Source organism: Rattus norvegicus, chromosome 13 (assembly GCF_036323735.1).
Source record: "Rattus norvegicus strain BN/NHsdMcwi chromosome 13, GRCr8, whole genome shotgun sequence".
Lineage (NCBI taxonomy): Eukaryota > Metazoa > Chordata > Mammalia > Rodentia > Muridae > Rattus > Rattus norvegicus.
This window is the reverse complement of record NC_086031.1, coordinates 21,251,588-21,273,307: the sequence shown is the minus strand read 5'-3', so window position 1 is coordinate 21,273,307 and position 21,720 is coordinate 21,251,588. Positions and strand designations below refer to the sequence as shown.

Genomic DNA, 21,720 nt, shown 5'->3' with positions numbered 1-21,720 from the left:
TTATCCTTATGCCCACAGATTAGTGAAGCTCTCACCTCTCTACCTTACATATTCTCTATTCATGTGATAAAAAACCATGACCAAGGCAATTTATAAAGAAATTAAGTAGTTTGACTTGAAGATTTATTGTGTTAGAATCTTAAACCATCATGGTTGGGAGAGTGGCAGCAGGCAAGCAGGAATGCTGTAGTACTTGAACAGAGGCTGAGAGCTTACATCTTGGTTTAAGGTAAGAGAGAGAGAGAGAGAGAGAGAGAGAGAGAGAGAGAGAGAGAGAGAGAGAGAGAGAGAGAGAGAGAGAGAGGAGACTGGGAAATAGCTGAAGTCTTTTGACTCCTACAGGACCATACCTCTTAATTCTTCCTAGTTCTACCATTTGGGTGCTATCAAACATGAACCTATGACACATCTCAGAGAAACTTATTTTTGAAATCCCCCACTGGTGACAGATTTTAATATAGTGATCCATAACTGATCAAAACTCAGAGAATAATTGAAATATGATATCTATACCATACCTCATCTCCCCAAGGTCCAGAGAATATGCAAAGTAGAAACGGAGGGACTATAAAAGCCAGAACATGGGAAAGGCTGCTGCACAAAATGTCTTCTGGTCATGACAGGTGAACTCATGAACTCAGCTGCTGTGGTTGCCGGTGCAAACAAAATCAAGGCAGTCAACTTTCCAACAAGTTAGGATGCAGATCCAGAAGGTCCTGCTCCTAAATGAAGAGCTATTTACATTGTTCACTCCTAGAGGAAAAGAGTTGGTTTTGTTTGGTCGTGTGGACCCTGGAAGGTTGCCCATCCTACAGTACAGGGCACTACACCATGTGTATGTGGGCAGCACTCTTCTTTGTGGGTTGAAAGAAGAGAAGGAAAATAAAAGGAAACATGAGGTTGGGGAGATGTCTAGGAAGACCAAGAAGTGAGGAAGGAGGCATAAGTATGATCAAAATAAACTCTATACCTGTTTGAAATTCTTAAAGAATGAATAATTTTTTTTAAGAGCAGAGTTCCAACCTGGGTAACTGAATTATAAGACTATTTTATCTCTGGGAAAAATGAAGTTGCTGCAATCCATGTTGATGTACACTCAGTTCACCACCATACTTCCTTAACCCAGCTATAGATCCTTTTGGATCATTTATATTTTCACATACTTTTTAACTCTTCTGCCCTCTCAATTAGTGCAGATAATTATTATTGAATCAAACTATGCAAGTAACCTCAAAGCTACCTAGATTTCCCTCTTTTGGTAGTATCAAAGAGAAATGTCCAAGTCAAATTTACATTTTATTTTAGTACTTTTGTGTTCCTTGAAAAACTCTACTTACACTCATAAATAAAGAACACTTGTCAAAAGCTGTGTTTTTCAATTTTTTCAACAATAATTTTTTTTTCTGAGTTCTTTCCATAAACTGTTTATTGCTCTACACGGCTATGACTTTTCAGTGTAGTTACTTATTTTTGATACCTTCACTTTGACTTAAGTTCTTCTACTCAGTACTGAATATGAGAGATATTTTAGAGTTACCTTGGGGTCCTCTATGGGATATTACTAGTGAGTGAAAGTTGGACAAGGGAAGTTAGAAATCCTTTTATTTTAAATCTGCTGAATATAATACAAAACACCCCATAGCAATGGTGTAATTCCCTGTTTTCCACATATAAAAGGAACATAATAGTAGTTCTTTTTCATATATACATGTATATATATATATATATATGTATGTATGTATGTATGTATACCTTGCTTCTGCTCTAGTTATTAAAGAAGCTTAGCCAATGGCATATGGATACATAGGACACTCAGTGGCATTCCCAGGGAGATGTTTTCTTTAAAAATCACCTCCACGTTTGAGAATTTTGAATGAGGGCAGAGATGGCTGTAGTAATGGTCATGAGTTGCACTAAAGCAAGAAATTTGGAACATCCAGGACATAGATTGAGCAATAGTATGTGTCTGTACATTTTTTCAGATCCTCATTACTTCTTTGGTATTAGGTTTGGTGAATTTAGATAGTAAAGTATCTTTATTTTCTTCTCATGTTAATGCTATGCTACTCTGCTCAAATCCCCCAAATAGTCAATCAAACCCACCATTAGAGATTATGTAGGTTTCAAGGCTTGCTTTTCTGGGCTCATTTGTCGTGTTCCACAAATTTTATAGCTGTAAAGATATTTCCTGTGCTTTATTGTGGAGATGTCTGAGTTCTGATTTATAATACCCACCATCATGAAGTACATTGAGAACAATCTTTTTCTAAAGGTTTCCCATATGAAATAACCTAAAACCCAAGGGAAGAGTTGTGCATAAAACATCAGCTTTCTAATCATCACACTCATTTTCACAAAGTCACAGAAAAGTTCTTCAAGCCACCCTCGATTTAGGGGAATGGCACCCTGATGAGCAACTGCAAAGGTAAGAGGCTCATCAGGGCAGTGATTTCTGACATGTTTTGGGGCAGGCTGCTAAGAGCATCTAGCACCAAGCCATCCATTAACAGAGATGGGCCACGGGCAGATAGAGAAATGGGCTTTCCTGCAGCTTCCCAAAGCCCAGACACAGGAAAGCCTCCTGACTCTTAGCAAAGCAATCACCCCACAGAGAATTGAATAGGATTCCATTTTGAGTTGTATTATAAACACCACAGCCCTTCTTGCAAGTGCACAGATGCTTTGCAAGAGGGATAAAAATAGAATTACAAACTTTCATAAACATTCATAAGCATGTAAGTACCAGAAGAGTAGTAGCTCAGGAAGGCAAATGCCAAACTGTTTTTTAATCTTTTGCTGATTATCACCTGGAATGGTGTGTGGAAAACAGTGTTGCTGAGAAAGGCACTAGGTTCTATCTTCAAAGTAGAAGCTCTCTTCAGCCCCACTCCAGCTCCAAGCTAGCTAGATCCTGAGCTTGCAGGGAGAATAAACTGAAGCATACACGTCAATAGATTTTTATTCTTTTGGAACAGAAAAATAAAGACAGAAACTGTAATTGTATATGTGTTCCTGTGTACATATTCCTGTGTGTAGGTGTGGGTGCGTGTGTAGGTGTGGGTGCGTGTGTAGGTGTGGGTGCATATGCAGGTAGCCTCTATGTTGGTGTCCTCCTCTAATGCTCTTCATCTCATTTTTTGAGACAGAGTTCTGTAGCAGGTCTTTGCTACTTTGTGGGTTCTTGTTTTTCCCACATTCTATCACCCACCCCAAGTTTAACTCCCTATCATTGGATGAGAGGGGGAGAGAAAGAGAGAGAGAGAGAGAGAGAGAGAGAGAGAGAGAGAGAGAGAGAGAGAGGGAGAGAGAGATCCTTGAATCTAATTTTCTTTCTTTCTTTGAGCGTGACTAATAAGTAACTGCAGCCACCCTTCCCCCCTAAAAACAAAGCCAACCACCAACCACCAAGCCTGCCTCTCCAGACTCTAATGTTCATACGCCCTCTGAAATCTTTCCAGAATTCCACACATCTCCAAATTGCAGAACCATGTCTCTGCTAGAGCATAAAGAGAGTCATGGTCAGCTGCTGCAGACAGTCCAAAGCAACCCCACATCCCTACACGTAGGATTAAAACAAAAGTACATTCTTATAATATTTCTTGTTTTCTGCTTGTTTCTTTGTTTTGAAGGCAAAATTTCAGAATTTTCTCTAGAGGATTTCCTTGATGAACCCGAAGTTTGCCGATGGCTAGAATGGCTGGCCCAGAGATCCTCATGTTTCAGAGTCAAAGTGCTAGGATTCCAGGGGTGAGGCACTTTGTTTGCTTTTTTTATATGGATTCTGAGTGGCTGACCTCAGGCCTTCATAGTGACATAGCGAGTATTTTACCAACTCTGCCATCTCCCCAACCTGGGAAAAAAAATAGTTCTTAAAATCAGTTTGCTTCTTGAAATATGCAATGAGATAATCATCAAATAGAAGGTAACCCAGTATGACAGTCATGATCAAAAGTCAGAGAAATATATAATGACATAGGAGACACCAACAGGATGACTGTGAGGACTTCCTGGGTTTGTCGTCATGAAAGTTGTGAATCTTGCTTCATGTGCTTTGCAGCTTGGAGACCTTCTCTACCCCAGGTTTTCAGAACTGCATCAAAATGCCAGTGTCAGTCTTTCCTTTACAGACATTTAAATAGGCACCAAGAGTCATGTTTTGCTCATTTACACAACATCAATCTCAGACGGTTTGAACTGTTTGAATGGAGCAGAATCATTTGTGATAGAAAATAGCAGTAATTTTGAAATGATGTATTTTAGGCTTTGGAAGATGTTTTGAGTATTTGCATAAGTAGCCATATGTCTCAAATTCTGGAAATTGCCAACATTTCAAATAAGATCGTGCATCTCAGGGTTGGGGATTTAGCTCAGTGGTAGAGCGCTTGCCTAGGAAGCGCAAGGCCCTGGGTTCGGTCCTCAGCTCCGGAAAAAAAAAAAAAAAAAAACAAGATCGTGCATCTCTGCTGAACAGATGAGGTGGTATACTGTAGTAGTTGACAAGAGATTTTAGTTTCAAACAGGTTCGATTAATAAGGCTAAAATCATTAGCTATGAGCTCCTGAGAAAGTGACTTAACTCCTCTGTGAGTGACTTGCTCTCTTATTCCATAAATGTGTGCATGACTAATGTGTATGTGTGTGAAAGGGCAGAGGCATGTGTGCACTGTGATGGGCGTGTTGTTCATATGAGAAATGGTTTTGTCTTCAAATGGAAAACCTGACATATTCCTGACTGAAAGGGACAAAAGTAGGCATCTTCAAGTATCAGGGACCTATTCATTAAAAAAAGAAAACCCCTTTGTGCTGAACTTCCTTGCAGGCCTGAACCAGGGTTACTGAACAGACAATGCTTGGAAGCATATTTTGTCTCAGCATAATGATGAAGAACATGTGGAGGGGCAGAGGACGTGTCACTTTCTGATTTATTTCAAAAAGGGTCTTCTGTGACCCTTTCTGCCAACTATTACAAGCTAGCTAATCTGAAAATTTGTAAGGACTTTCCTGCCTCCCCTACTATTCTTGAATTGCAGATGCTCACAACTCCATCTGGCTTTATGTGAGTGCTGGGGGTTTAACTAAGGCTTTGGTGTCGGCTCTTTACACACTGAGCTGTCTCCCAAAACTTCATCTAGTTTTTTCTCAAAAATACATGAGATCTAGCTGATGGAGTTCTTTTGCAATGGTTTTCATCATTGAGAGATCCTTATTCTGGGTAGCATCTGGTAAGGCTCTCCATCGTGCTTACTCTATTACACTTATCCTTGTGGGGCAGCACTCTGGTGGCTCTCCATGGAGACCTTCTGGTCAGGCTAGGTGCAAAGGTTTAGGAGAAGGGTAGAGATCTCTGGCAGGGAGGGGGAAGGGCTTCAGCTCCTAGTGCTGCTCCACCTCTGTTTCTGGCAGGGCTGAGCCAGCAGGGGACTGACCAGTTGGCAAGTGGTGAAGGGGTGCCTCTGGTGATTTCTGGAGAGCAGATCTCTTCCCCAAGTGAAGGTGTTAAAGCTCTTATGACAGAAGCTCTCAGATGATGGAATAATTTCTGCACAGCTTTCATCTTTCTGTATAGTATTCTTAAATACAGGTTTGGGACAGGTCAGGGTCTGGCAGTGGGTACTTCCTATTTCTTGGCTTGAGAGCCTGGGAATACTTCATCTACATATTTGGGGGCGTGGCCCTGCTTCTATGTGACTGATCTGTCTGGAGTCTACATGACTTGTCCTTATGTCCTCACCTGTTGAGGAGGGGCTTGAGGCTTGAGGCGTTGCCCTATGTGACTAATCTGTCTTTAGCCTTTGTAACCTGTGATCACTCCCTCACCTGTGGAGGAGGGGCTTGGGGCATTGCCCTACATGATTGCTCTGTCTCTAAGCTCTCTACATGGAGTTGTCCCGGCTGTAGCTATGTGAAGGGCCTGATCTTCTGGGAGACTGGGAATGCTCTTGCCTTCCCTTTTAAGGTCCACAGAGATTGGACCTATCTCGACCAAAAATCAGGATACCTTTCACAGTCTGCCGCCCTACATATCCCCAATAATTGAATATGTAGACTGGTGAAAATAGTAGATATTGCTTTTCTCAATAAAATTATATAAGTAAATTACAAGCTCACCAATAACTTCTAAGGCAAAAACTATTTGGGCACACCGAGTGCCAGAAAATGACATGGAAATTTCTGGTCCATTCCGCCTGCCAATGCTTGTACCCTTGGAGGCAGTTGCCACTGCTGCTGCTGCCATCACTGCCACCTCTCTACTCTCTAGCTCAGAACAATTCATCATTAGCAAGTTCATCACTGTGCTGAGATAAAATATGCTTCCAAACATTTTTAGTCAGTAATCATGTTTCAGGCCTGCAAGGGCATACAGAATAAATTGGTTTAGTTTTTAAATGAGGAGATCCCTGATACTTGAAGATGCCTATTTTAGCTCTTTACAGTGTGCTGTATGTCAGCTTTTCCATTTGAAGACCTTCAACCTTGTCTCATCAGAACACGTTATAGGACCCTTCCCAGTGGTGGTCATTTCCATATTATGACCCAAGGAGAATGTGAAGAATGGAACGGATCATAGCAAGTGCACCTTGGCCAAAATCAGAGCATAGTAGCTCATCGCTAGAAATATGAAATAAGCAAGTACTTTGTGACTTGATTATGAGAATTCCTTCTGCAGCTGAGTGTGCTTTATGTGCCCCTTCAAGTTCCATGTGGATGCCGTTCGTTTTCTGCACTGGCAGGTGGCTGGGTTCCATTTCATCCTGGTAAGCGTAGCACATGCCTCTTCGATCCTACATCTTTATCTAGTGTATTATCATTCTGGTTTCACAGAAATTGTAACTATGATTGTCATATAATAATGTGCACAAACATGACACCAATTAAAGTGTAATATGTGATAAGGTTAGACAGGCGCCTACAACAGGGCATCAAAACACTATACTAAACTAACCATGACTTCATTGATTCATTGAAGAACTATGTATTCCTAGGGACTGGTGATGAAGTTCAATGGTGGTGCTTACATAGAATGCACGGGACTCTGGGTTCTTTCCCACTTTGTGGTTGTGGAAAGATGAAAGTGATAAAACACATGGAGTCCTTGGTTTGCTCCCCAGTACAATACTCAAAAACCAAATAATTTACTCTGTAGCATTAGTGAGGCAGAGGCAGGAGGATTGTGAGTTTCAGGCTAGACTAGGCTAACCTATAACATACTGACACTCTGGTTAAAAAATATTAGAACAGGAAACGTGAGGTGGTGTCAGCAGCATGAACATACATGGTCCTGGGTTCCATCACTAGCATGGAGAAAAAAGTTTTTCAGCATTTTGGCAGACATCACCCTCAGGAACACAAAGGTGTTCTCCTAGAAGTTTCTAATAGATCATCTACTAATTAGTTTGAAGAAAACTGTGTTTCAGTTTTCAACCATTTTCCAGTCAATTTGGGACTCCATGAGCTTATTCAGGAGAAACCTGGTCTTAATGAAGGTAGGTTGACAATTATTTTTCTCCAAAGAATTATCTAATCATTTTACAAACATATAATATGTCTAGTATAGTTACAAAAATATTTAGGATTTGAAAATTGGGTATTGTCACTCTCAAATTGAAAACTTTATATCTTTAATATGCAAGCATGGAATAGCTCTCAACTAGTATAGTTTTGACCATTGGGAACATTTTTGGCAATGATTGTGGGCAGTTGATTATCCCAAATGGTATGGCATTATTATCATGTAGATAGGGACACTGATACATGGTCTTTAGTGAAAAGGTTTCTCTACGAGAAAATTAGTGTGGTGAAATGTGAGCAGCCATGGGGCTTTGAGAACCATTACTAGAAGGAGGCAGTGCAACTGAGTAGTTTGATGATATTGGGTCTTGGGTCTTGTGTTGGAAACATGCCTACATTGCACAGTCTCTTGTGCCTTTGTTTCGACATGTGTAGTATGATAGTAATATACAGAAGACTCTCAACATAGCATTTCAACCAGAAGTAATATACTTATTAGGTGATGATTGTTATTGTTGTATTTTCTTTCTTGCTTGATGTCATACATTTTAGTTTGACATGAGTGAATATTTAGAAGTACCATAGTACATTACATTTTTTTGTGTGTTTAAAGAAACAACCCTGTGCAGTTTGTTTGTTTAATGTTAGCTAGCTCCAGAAATGACACGATGTCCTCTGTCCTTTATACTTAGCTTCCTGAAATTGTCCACCAAGATGAGTGGCTGAACTTCCAAATGGATTAATTTTTAAATGACTACTCAAGGTTTTTATTTCCAAAAATGAGTATGACTCACATTTTTAGACTAAAATAGATGTTTCCACTATCCTATAATTGAGAGTGCAGGCTAAGGTATAGGTAATGCAACTGAAACACTTCAAAACTAACGTCAACTGAGATGTATTTGGTCACACGATGTAAAGTGTTTCACACAGAATTTGGTAAACATGACAATGCTATAATGTTACTTAATCTTTAGTTATGAATATTCTTGAGAAATATTGCTTTTTTTAGAAATTATATCCAAAGATGTTCACTCTTATTTAGTTATCCCCAAAGTCTACATGACTCAGACTGTTAACTACTTGCTTTCAGTGATGTAATGATGATGATTGTGCAAATATGTATGCCAAGTAAAGCCTCTACTGTGTCAACTCAAGGAGTTTGCAAAGGAGAAAGCTCAGAAATGATATTGCATTAGAATTTGATGTGTTACGGCAATGGGCCAAATGTTTATGAACTTTGGAATTCCCAGGCTGAAATTTCATCTTCCTCTGTGTGATGGTATACAGAGTAAATGTCTTGGGTGGTAACTGGATCACAAATGTGAGACTCTTCTGAATGGAATTCGTTTTTTTATAAGAATATCTGGAAAGTACTTTTTTCAGTAGTGGTGGAATACAAGAAAAAAAAAGAGAGTAGTCTGCAGCCTTTAGCAGAATCCAACATGCCAGCATCCTGATGTGTTTACGTCTATAAAAACTAAATTTCTGTTGTCTATTAGTCACCCAACCTTCAATGCTCTGATACAATATGTAAAAAGTCAAAAATATAAGAGAATATAGAAGTTTGTACATGGAATGAACACAAATTTTTGTAACATCCATCAGTTTTACTTAAAGGCAATGAAGTATCACAGGGTATGTCTGCGCATTCTAGGGTAGGATCCACATACAGAAGTTGGGCAACATAAACAAGTGGCTTAGCACTTTGTGGACTTTTTGTTTCATTCAATTTTATTTGGACGTATTTTTGTCTTGGTAGTTTTTGTTATTTATTTTGATTTCCTCTTTTGTTTGGATTTTGAGAAAAGTTTGAACATGAAGTTCCATGGGTAGGAGAGTGAGTAGATAAGAAGAGATGGAGGAGGAGAAAACACAATCAAAAAAAGGTATTGTATGAATCCTTAGCCAGACTAACCAGAGGGCACAGAGAATGTATCTAAATTAACAAAATCAAAACTGAAAAGGGAGACATAACAATAGAATCTGAGGAAATTCAAAAATACATCCGATCCTACTACAGAAGCATATATTCAAAAAAAAAACTGGAAAATCTGGAGGAAATGGACACTTTTCAAGACAAATACCAGGTACCAAAGAAAAATCAGGAACAGATAAACCATCCAAACAACCCCATAACTCCTAAAGAAATAGAAGCAGTTATTTAAAGTCTCCCAAACAACAACAACAACAACAACAACAACAACAACAACAAAAACCCAAAAACCCAGGACTAGATGGGTTCAGAACAGAAATCTATCAGACCTTCATAGAAGACCTCATACCAATATTGTTCAAACTTGTCCATAAAATAGAAATGGACAGAGCACTACCAAATTTCTTCTATGAAACCACAATTACGCTTATACCAAAACCACACAAAGACCCAACAAAGAAAGAGAACTTCATACCAATTTCCTTTATGAATATCAATGCAAAAATACTCAATACAATTCTTGTACTCTTAATCCAAGAGCACATCAAAACAATCATCCATCATGATCAAGTAGGCTTCATCCCAGGGATGGAAGATGGCTCAATATATGGAAATCCATCAACATAATCCACCATATAAACAAACTCAAAGGAAAAAACCTAATAATCATTTCATTAGATTCTGAAAAGCATTTGAAAAAATTCAACACTCCTTCATGATAAAAGTCCTTGAAAGATCTGGAGTTCAAGGCCCATACCTAAACATAGTAAAAGCAATATACAGCAAACTAGTAGTCAACATTAAACTAAATGGAGAGAAACTTGTTTAGTCCCACTAAAATCAGGGACTAGACAAGGCTGCCCACTCTCTCCCTACTTATTTAATATAGTACTCGAAGTCCTAGCCAGACCAATCAGACAACAAAAGGAGGTCAGAGGGATACAGATTGGAAAGGAAGAAGTCAAAATGTCACTATGATAGTACACTTAACTGACTCCAAAAGTTCCATCAGAGAACTACTAAGCCCAATAAACAACTTCAGCAAAGTGGCTGGGTATAAAATTAACTAAAAAAATCAGTAGCCTTCTCCTCAAAGGATAAACAGGCTGATAAAGAAGTTAGGGAAATGACACCCTTCACAATAGTCCCAAATAATATAAAATACCTCGGTGTGACTTTAACCAAGCAAGTGAAAGATCTGTATGACCAGAACTTCAAGTGTCTAAAGAAAAAAAATTGAACAAGATCTCAGAAGATGGAAAAAAATCCCATGCTTATGAATTGGAAGTATTAATATAGTAAAAATGGCCATTTTGTCAAAAGCAATCTATAGATTCAATGCAATCCCCATCAAAAATCCAATTCAATTCTTCATAGACTTACAAAGAGCAATTTGTAAATTCATTTGGAATAATAAAAAACCCAGGATAGCAAAAACTATACTCAACCATAATAGAACTTCCTGGGGAATCACCATCCTGGACCTCAAGCAGTACTACAAAATAGTAGTGCTAAAAACTGTATGGTATTGGTACAGAGACAGGCAGGTAGATCAGTGGAACAGAATTGAAGACCCATAAATGGACCCACACACCTATGGTCACTTGGTCTTTGCAAAGTAGCCAAAACCATCCAATGGAAATAAGTTAGCATTTTCAACATGTGGTGCTGGTTCAACTGGAAGGTCAGCATGTAGAAGAATGCAAATAGATCCATTCTTATTGCCCTGTATAAAGCTTAAGTCCAAGTGGATCAAGGACCTCCACTCTGTATCTGAACCAGATACACTCTAACTAATAGAAGAAATAGTGGGGACAAGTCTCCAACACTGGGGAAAATTTCCTGAACAAAACACCAATGGCTTATGCTCTAAGATCAAGAATGTACAAATGGGACATCATAAAACTGCAAAGCTTCTGTAAGGCAAAGGAGACTGTCATTAGGACAATATGGCAACCAACAGATTGGGAAAAGATCTTTAAAATCCTACATCTGATAGAGGGCTAATATCCAAAAAATAGAAAGAACTCAAGAAGTTAGACTCCAGAGAGCCAAATCACCCTGTTAAAAATGGGGTAAAGAGCTAAACACAGAATTCACAGCTGAGGAATATTGAATGGCTGGGAAGTACCTAAAGAAAACTCAACATCCATCAGGGAAATGCAAATCAAAAGAACCCTGAGATTCCACCTCACACCTGTCATAATAGCTAAGATCAAAAACTCAAGTGATAACAGAAGCTGGCCAGGACGTGGAGAAAGAGGAACACTCCTCTATGGTTGTGTGCTCAACAATGCTCATAGCAGCCTTACTTATAATAGCCAGAAGCTGTGAGGAACCCAGATGCCCTTCAACAGAGGAATGGATACAGAAAATGTAGTAAATCTACACAATGGAGTACTACTCAGCTATCAAAAACAATGACTTCATGAAATACATGGATAAATGGATTGACCTAGAAAATATCATCCTAAGTGAGATAACCCAATCACAGAAAAACACACATGGTATGCACTCACTGATAAGTGGATATTAGCCCAAAAGCTCAAATGGCCCAAGATACAGTCCACAGACCACAGGAAGCTCAAGAAGAAGGATGGCCAAAATATGGATGTTTCACTCCTTCTTAAAAAGGAGAACAAAAATATTCATAGGAAGGGTTATGGATGCAAAGTTTGGAGCAGAGACTGAAGGAACAGCCATTCAGAGCCTGCCCCACATGTGCCATACACACACACACACACACACACACACACACACACACACACACACACACACAGCCACCAAGACTAGATGAGATTGATAAAGCTAAAAAGTGCATCCTGACAGGAATCGGATATAGATTTCTCCTGAAAGAAACAGTCAAGGCATGTCAAATATAGAGGAAAATTCTAGCAGCAAACCATTGAACTGAGAAAGGGACCCCTATTGGAGGTATTAGAGAAAGGATTGAAAGAGCCGAAGCGGCTTGCAACCCCATAAGAACAACAATGGCAACCAACCAGAGTTGGGACTAAACCACTACCCAAAGACTATACATGGACAGACCCATGGTTCCAGATGCATATGTAGCAGAGGATGGCCTTGTTAGGCAATAATGGAAGGAGAAGCCCTTGGTTCTGCCAAAGTAGGACCCCCAATGTAGGGGAATGTCAGAGTGTGGGACAGGGGGGTAGATGGGGAAGCGAACACCCTTATAGAAGAACAGGAGGAGGATGTGATAGGGGGCTTATGTAGGAAAAACACGGAAAGGGAATAACATTTAAAATGTAAATTTAAAAAATCCAATAAAAAACAAGATATTGTATGAGAAATTTTAATTAAATAAAAACATTTTACAAATCTAGATAAAGTTTATTTTATGTGAAATTCATTTAACCAATTTCTTAGAAAATTATTGAATGATATTATATCTGTTGGTTTATAAACAAATTATGATTAACAAATACATACAGGTTGGCTCTTTTTTTTTTTTTTGGTTCTTTTTTTCAGAGCTGGGGACAGAACTCAGGGCCTTGCGCTTCCTAGGCAAGCGCTCTACCACTGAGCTAAATCCCTAACCCCACAGGTTGGCTCTTTACTTAGATTGGACAAATATTTGCTAAACATTGACTTCATCAAATGAAGTAATCATGGATGATATAAGATGCACTGCTTTTTTAGGGTAGTATAATACTAATTTTATTCATATATCTTAAAACAAATTTATCTAATACATTTAGGAATAGGCACACTTGAAATTTCTACTCAATAAATTATGTTTTCCATTTTATAAGCTATCTTTTAAACTACTGGTAGAAAATGGAAATCAGAATTTGATTTGCCCAAAGTTGTCAAGCAGAGAGTAAGGAAGCTGTACTTGACTTATTTTCTGTGCAACTTTAACCACAACCTAGTAAACAATCTTCTCAGGGAACAAGATGTAATTGGATCGTCATGGTAATTCTGTCCAGCCTTTCTCATGACTTCTTTATCCCAATTATATCAACATATTATACTATGTACTGCTCTCTGGAAAATACTAAGACCAACATATTCATACAACATTTAAATGAGGGCAGACCTTTAACACATGGGATAAAATTTACTTACAGATGTTTTAGTTCCTCTGAAGCATCTGATTTTCAACCTTAGGGTGGAAGAATAAAGTATCTTATCTTATGTAAGGCAGTGCTAGAGCAGGTGTGTAGAAGAGTGTTGGTCACAGGTTTACCATGTGAGTGCCAAGCCTTGAGTTTCTCTGGTTCTTCCAGATGTTTTAAGCAGGGCTACAGTTTTATAGTTGAACCTGACATTTGGCCATGTGTCAGAAAAACATGTGAGCCCATTGGTTTTAGCCCTTGTCATGGAAAAGGTACTTGCTTTATTAATTACCCCATAATTAATTGATACAAGAAACCATACAGATACTTAGTAATCATTGGTCTAATTAGGATTCAGTGCTTAAAACATAGGTGCCAGACAACTGAAAAACCATCAAACGATAGTATCTCCTTTATTACAGAGAGATACTGCACATTTTGGGTAGCTTATGTGAGTGCAATTACGTTCAGTATTTGAGTAAACATTTAAAAATATAAAAATATTTAACTTCAAGATTTCCTACTCTCTTATCTACTCCATGTTCACTATAGAACATTAGCGATGATTATGACAATTGGGAACATCTTGCTTGTTTAAAAATAACCAAGACCATTAGGGAATTTAGGTTTAAGTAAAGTAAATACATATAACTTGAACATGCTATTGATTTAATTTTCCTTACATTATAGAAAATTATCAAAACTAAAAATCTGCACATAAAGGAAAGCATCACTGGAATGAAAGGGCAGGGTGGGGATCTTAAACCACATATCAGACTGGGGTTAGTGACCAAGAATTATGAAGAACTCAAGCAACCTAATGTGAAGACATAGGACTGAAATAATCTTTCTAAAGGAGGAAATAAAAAGAGCCAACGAGTACGTCAAAGGCTTAAAGGATGTTTAACATCTCTAATCACCAGAGAAATGATTATCAAAATATTACACCACTTCAGCCCTGCTATTATAAATTTCTGAAAATTACAAGGTAAGGCATGTTCATGAGGGTGTGGAGAAGAGGGAATCCTTGTACATCATTGTCAGTAGTGTAGAGTGAAATAGACATCATGCAAAAGAGCATGGAACTTCCTAAAGAAGCCAGATGGGGACACTGTATGTTCCTGACTCTTCTGAGAGAATACCAAGAGAAACAAGCTCATCACCTTGCAATGGCCGTTTCACATTCATGTTTACTGACACACCAGTCACATCAGTCAATGTACAAATGCAGTCCAGGCATAGCTACAGAGTGAGCGAACTGGCACATGCATATGAAGATGTATTCCTCAACTATATTTGCAGGGACATGAACATTCAGCAGAGTGAAATACACTATCCAGAGAAAGAATAACATTGCATGACCTCATTTATATAATTGTCTCAATGGAGAAGGAGAGAGATGTGGAAAGAAAATAAAATCATCATTCACCAGGGGCAAGGCTTGGAGTAAGGGCAGATGGAGAGCAAAAGATAGAAATGTGGAAGCGAAATGAGTTCAAAGTTGAACGTTAGTTTAGAGCATCACAGTGTAGCATGCCTTTGTCCAATCGGTAGATGGTGACTGCTCTTTCATAGGAAGATGGACAACTGTGTGGGGTGACTGGGATGTTCATTATGTTTCTCCAAAGTAAGGATGATACTCTTTTATGCACATTATAATGTCTTACTGTATACCTTAAATATAATTTAGCTCTTTAAGTTTCCTAAAAAATAATGAGGGCTAGGAGTGTAGCTCAGAAGAACAGTACTTGAGTAGTATCCGGACACCTTACAGAGGATAAAACCTTTGTTAAAATTAAAAACAATAAGCCATCATATATTTATTAAGAGTATACTACAAGTAAAATTCTAGTTAGGAGCTATAAAGGAAGCCAGGAACTAAAACTATAATTTCTTTTATAAGAGATGTCTCTTTTTTTCTTAAAAGATAACTACATTCCCCAGAATATGCTCTAAACTCAGATTGCCAAACTGTCCTAAAAATTGTAAACCAAACCAAACCCAAAGGCCCCAAAAAATCATTTCAGGAATTCCAAGTATGTTTTATAACATGTCAGGTACCTATGAAGATCAGAAGGTCAGTTTCTGAAGAAGTTCAGTCTCACTTTCAACTGTGTGGAACCAGGGCATCAAACTTAGAGCATCAAGCTTGGCAGCAAGCACCTTTACCCACCAGCCTTCTTGCCACGCCTGTGTATATTGTTGGCCTCAGTATAGTTGCAGGGGACTTTACCTGACCAGTGCTTATGTTTCTAGAAGAAGTGAATGATATTATAGAAGCTTTATTTGTTTTAAAAAGCAGTCAAGGCTCGTAGCTTTACTGAGCATTGATAAACCTCCAAACACAATGCTCTCTGATTTATGAGCTCTGAAATGCTAAGACATCCTTTGAAGTGAGTTGGGACTTTTTTATTTTGTGTTGTACTTGAGTAATGCTTTAAGTAGAGTGTTCCCAGGGTTCTAAAATTGTCAGTCCATGTGTAATTAGGAGTGTTCTCATCTAGACCATCTCTGTTAGCAAGAGATGGTGGATTATTCTGGAAAACTACTCAGCAAGCCATGAATAGCAATTAAATGTGAAAAGACTAAATTCCTCTTTAAAATGGGTTGTTGCCATAACTTAATGTGGCAATGTGACTTTCTATTTTTAATTGCTATAGAAAGTGCATTTCGTGAAATAGATTTTTTTTCTGCTGAGAGCTAGATAGTTCTATATTTTGAGCCATTTACATTTTGTAACATCTAGCAAGTGTTCTGCCTGTTTGATACCTTTTGATTCATGGTGGATAAAAACCCTAAAGGTTAGTAAAGATACTGTCATCCTTCTTAAACAAAGAGACAAGATGAATATCTAAGATAAATTGAGTATTTCTCTCCACAAAACTGCATGACCTTATCTTACTTCATTATGCTGTCTCTACAACAGTGCTTTTTATTCCCAGAACAATTATACTTAACACTGACACTTAAAGATAGTCCTTTTTCAATTCAAACAGAAGCAACCTCGATCCATATCCTCTGCCAATATTAGGATTGCAGGAGTTTGCTCTCTGATGAATGCACGTGTCTCCACTTGCCTGTCTTGGGCACTAAGGGTCTCCTGCCATCTGTGGTCCCCACTTCTGTCTATTATGCCTCTAATAACTAGAATTGCTCAGTTGCTTAAACGGTGTTGGTCATTCAAAATGCATTTTCTTTTGCCTCTAAATTGCAGATGTAAATAGAGAGGAGGGTATATGTTTGATGTAATGTATAGCATTAGTCATTGTGTGCAAAATCCACTTCAAAGGAGAAAATTAATAAATGTCAAGAATGGAGAAATTTCTCCTTGAACTTTAAATTCCTGTGAAAAGTGCTGAAGAATGGCCAGAGTCTGGTAACATTTTTATATATTTTGATGGAGTTGACAATGAAAGTAAAGCCTAATATTTTCTAATTAATATTGAACATATCGAACACATTCCTAATATAGCGTCATATGCTGGCTTTAAGACGTTAAAAATCTTGTCCCCAGTCAAAACAGAGTAAAAGGGGGACAGAGTGATGTCTCAGCTCTCCACTCTCTCCACCCTAACCAGCACTAAGTGCCACCATGAAGTGAGAGAAGGGCAGATGAAGGTAGTAAATGCCGCTTTCTTATGTCCCCAGTTGCTCTTACTTCTGTTGCTTTGCAGCTCTGATTGCGGCACTGCAGGTTAGAATGAACAGTTAGCTGTAATTATTCCAGTCACACCACCCCACAATGAAATCTTTATCCCGTGTTTACAGCCGTCTTTGGCAGAGGCTGTCTTGCTGTCTCTAAACTAAGAAGAACCACCCTTTGGCTCCTCTCGGCATCAGCTGCCTGAGTTTCAGGCTGGGATCCCAATAATCAGACTTCTTTTTCTTCCAAAGTGGACTTCTTCTTTTTTTACGGGTGAAAAGACCTATTCTCATCACCCCCCATATATCCTGGCTGATTTATGCCCTAGCCACAGCAGCTCTTCCTTCCGTGTCTCTCTCTGTACATTTTCCTTCCTTCCTAGACTGCTACTAGACAAACCACACTTGAAGTTCAAGATTGTACAAATAAGTGCATAAAATGCTAATGTAAACAGTTCTCAATACTATGAGGGGAAAAATATAAGACCTGGTAGATGGGTAGAGAGAAATCAGATTTTCTTTTTTCATTTTTAAACTCCTAATTTTCTAGCTCAAAGGCTTTTCTATAGCCTTGTCACCAGAAGACATCAGTGTTTCTCAGTGGCTCTCTTGATGAGGTCCAGCTATTTATTTAAATTCATCAACAGCTGTAGACTGGAAATTCCAGAGCGAGAGGAAAATTGAGAATCAAACCAGGGTCTGAAAGCAGACTTCTGAGTCCTCTGGGACTGTTCCAGTCTTTAAGCAAAAAAGAAGTCCTTCCAAGGCAAAAGTCAGAAGCAGGCACTACCATCATTTAAAGTGATGTTCTCAACTTTCCTAATGCTGCAACCCTTTAACACAACTGCTTATATTGTGGTGATCACAATAATGAAGTTAATTTTGTTGTTACTTCAGAACTATAATTATAAATATCTGTGTTTTCCCATGGTCTTAGGCGACCCATGTGAAAGGATCACCTGACCCCAGAAAGATTGCAAACCACAGGTTGAGAATCCCTGATTTGAAGTTTCCTAACAGAGGTAGCAAAAGGACCCATTTGATGCAGTGAATCAGAGAACATAGGAAAACCACTGCTGGGTCCACTCATCATTCTAAAACACTCAACTTCTTTGCACCTTACCTCCAGTCTTGAAACCCTAATTGACATTCCTCTAACAATCCTCAATCTCTCCTCTCAAACCGCAGCACTTATAACAGTCATAGGACCTCTCTGATGACAACTGGGTCATAAAATTTTACAGAGCAGAAAGGTAGGAGGGGAGTGGTTCAGTAGTACAAACATTGATTAAATTCCCCAGCAACTCTCCCCAAATTAAAGATACTTTTTCCTACCAGTATGCACAAGAATGTCAAGAATGCTAAGTCATTTTTATGATTGTACTTCGCTTTTCCATTTTAATGTCACTCTGCCACATGGCACACATGCTAAAAATGTACCTCCTTAACCTGCGCGGTAGCAAACTTTTCACAGAACATTAAGACTGCATGTTTTATAGACTGTCCTTTCTCAGTGTGCTCAAAGCACTTTTTAAAATACAAAATTAGACCATCTTGTGAGTAGAGTCCCATTAGAAAGGCTTTGGCAAAGGGAAATCAGAAGCACAGGAAAGGTCACCCCAAAGTCAGCGGCCACAGAGCAGCTGACTCTAGGAGCTCGATTCCAGGTTATCTATGTCCTACTTGCACGACATTTGTCTTTCTTCTCTGGCAGAAAAGGATGTGGGCAGCACAGAAGCCTCATCTCCTGCACTCAGTAACTGCCAGGACGTCCACACTCCTGCCTTATTTTCTGCTTCATCAGCAGGGCCAAGCCTGTGCCCTGGAACAGATCTAATCGAGGGCTAAGCCAAGAGGGTAAAAACCAACCTCAGGTGTCCTTGAGGCTTCCCCTAAGTCTAAAGGGAAGGTTGCCCATGCGAGGGAGCACACGCAAAAGGCTCTAAGTGTTCTGCAACTGCGAGCAAGTGAGGAGTCCAGGCAGCAGACTTGCACAGGGAGGGAAAGCTGGGTCAAGTGTGGAGTCCAGGGTGGCTCTGCCTCCACCTTGAGAAGAGACAGGAAGGTGAGTGGATAGGGAATCAGTGCCTTGCACCATTGTAAAGACTTTCTCTTGTTTGTGCTGTTCTCAGTTAGATTCAGTCCTCAGCAGGGTCCCTGATATCACAATTCTGGAGCATTTGTTTTCTTTTGATGGAGACAAATCAGAGACTAGAGGAGGTCTGGTTACATTATGCGAGGGATAGCTGCTTAAGACTCAATTTCTCAATTTCCGTACTATTATCAACGTCCCCAACCCAAATCCTTCCTGAAGTCCAAGTATGTAAAAACAACGTTACTAATACTCGTTTTGATTCCACAGTAAACTCCGAATCTATGCAGCAATTAACTCTACTGTTCTCTGATGCCAGGGTTCCAGCCCCACTCCTGCCTCTGTACATAGGTAGGCTAAGCCGGGAAATAACTAAAGGACTCCGGTGTCCCCTTGAAGTTGTCCCCCCTCCCCCCATATTCAGCTGCCACAGCTTGGAGGCCAGCTTACAGTCCGTCTTAATTGCTAAGGACAGGCTGGGACGTGATGGAAGCGTTTTCTTTGTATATGTGAACGTTTCACCTTATCTGACTCCTTTTACTCGCCCGTCACCTTCGGGCTTTGTCCAAACACCACCACCAAGACCAGAAGAGCTCAAACCACCCGCGCACAATTCAGAGCTTTCCCAGGGATTGCTAGGATTGTGAGACAGGAAATCCGGAGAGTTGGTGATGTCCGGCAGGTGGCAGGGACGAGAGTTACCACCACACCACATTCTCCTCCTACCGCTGAGCTTTGTTGCGGGGGCGCCTCGCATCCCAGAGTCAGGACCGATCTGTGCGTGCCTGGGATCCTCTGCTCAGAGCACAACTACCTCGTTGGGGACTAGGGCATCCTCTCACTTGGCAGTATGGAGGAGATGCTGCTGACCACAAGGGAAGCGAAGGGCTCAAGTCAAGCTCCCTGGCACCCCGCGCTCCCCATGTCACCATCACCCAGGCAAGCACATCCCAGTGCGCAGCACCCTCCACCTGCCTGGCTGTCCCACTGCGTAGCAGCTTTCCCACACCTAGCGCAATCCACTAGCAGAGGACATCCCTTCCTGCACCCCCCTCCCCGAAAAAGTCCCAGGAAGTGGAACCCTGGTCAGCAGGGAGGTCCCCTAGGTAGCGGAGAGTTGGGGGGAAGGCACTACGTAGAGCTGGACCGCGCATAGTGCACCTGTCTTTCCCAGAGTGACCTCTGGTGCCTGGGGACAGAGGCAGGAGGACCGACCTGAGCCCTCAGCTTTACCTGGCACAGCCGGCGACTCTCCGGAGATGTTGAGACTCCGCCGTGGCGGGTGTCCAGCTCACATCGCTGCCTTCCTCATTGGGCGAACGGGTGTCCCGCCGAGTCCCTTCGCTTCAGCTCGCCTCTCTGCCCCCGCCCCACCCCCCTTCCCCCCAAGTCAAAAGTGTCACAGCTCTACAGCCTTCGGATGTTTCCAAAGTCTCCGCGTGATCACTGTGAGTTAAGAGCTGATGACAAGAGCAGCAAATCCGCTGATGCCAGCGGCGCCCCCAGCTCTCTGCCAGGAGGGTGAAAAGAGCTGCCCGGTCCTCCTGGTCACCGTCCTCTAAGACCGGCGCGCGGTCCGCTTCTTCCCCTCCCTCGCGCTTTTCCAAGCCCGAGTGGCTGCCTCCTGCCTGTACCGCGGGTCCTGGTTCCCCTGCTCATGAATATTCTGACAGAGGCTAATGCTGTTGAAGTAAATTGAATTAGCCAATTGGTGCCAGGAATGTGCGCTCCTTCCTTCTGAGGAGCTGTCTGGAACCCCACCAGAAGAAAGCAATTAAAGTCCCGGTTGGCACCCCGTGGTTTAGACCAGAGAGGGGCAAAATGGGTTAATTCTTTAAATGCAGTTTAAAAACCGCATTTAAATGTTTAAACTCCTTTATTGGCTGGGGGAGTTAGAAAGTGCTAACCCAGAGAGGGATGAAAAAGAACAGAGGGCAGGAGGACGCTGATGTGTGAGTGTTGGGGGTGGGAGGGTGCATCTAAACTTTGCCAGGAAGTTGAGGTGACTTATCTTGAGGAGATGCTGGGTTCTGGAAGGAGCAGTTCATGATGGGAATAGAAGAAGAGAGAAACATGGGATCAGAGGGGAGATGGGTATTAATCCACTTTGACCTTGAGGATTCAGACTACTCCACTGACAGTTTTCAGAGAACGGATCATGGGGAGATGGCAGAGGAAGCTTGATTCGTGGACTGTTTAGAAGGTGCTATGGTTTCCTTTGTCCTCATAGAACTCTTACAGTTTCTGGTGTATGGGTTAAGTAGGATGATGTGAAGCCATCTTCTGTTGGCTGTTCAGGAAGACTAGAGAGATATAGTTCAGTGTGTTGCTTGTGGCCCCAACAAGATGTTCAGTTTGACTTCCATAGCCCACATGAAAAAACAAACAAACAAGCCAGCAAACATACCAAATTAAATTAAGCCAAAACAAAGCAAAAACGAAAACAAAATCCAGTCAGCT

General features: G+C 40.5%; 1 protein-coding gene across 1 annotated transcript in view; it reads right to left on the bottom strand.

Moving 5' to 3' along the window:
* Cdh20 (cadherin 20) overlaps positions 1-21,036 on the bottom strand; it is a 331,255-nt gene extending 310,219 nt beyond the window's left edge. The window contains exon 1 of the mRNA XM_017598871.3: positions 20,494-21,036. The gene's annotated coding sequence lies outside the window, so the exon portion shown is untranslated. The remainder of the gene's footprint in view (positions 1-20,493) is intronic.
* Positions 21,037-21,720: the final 684 nt, after the last annotated feature.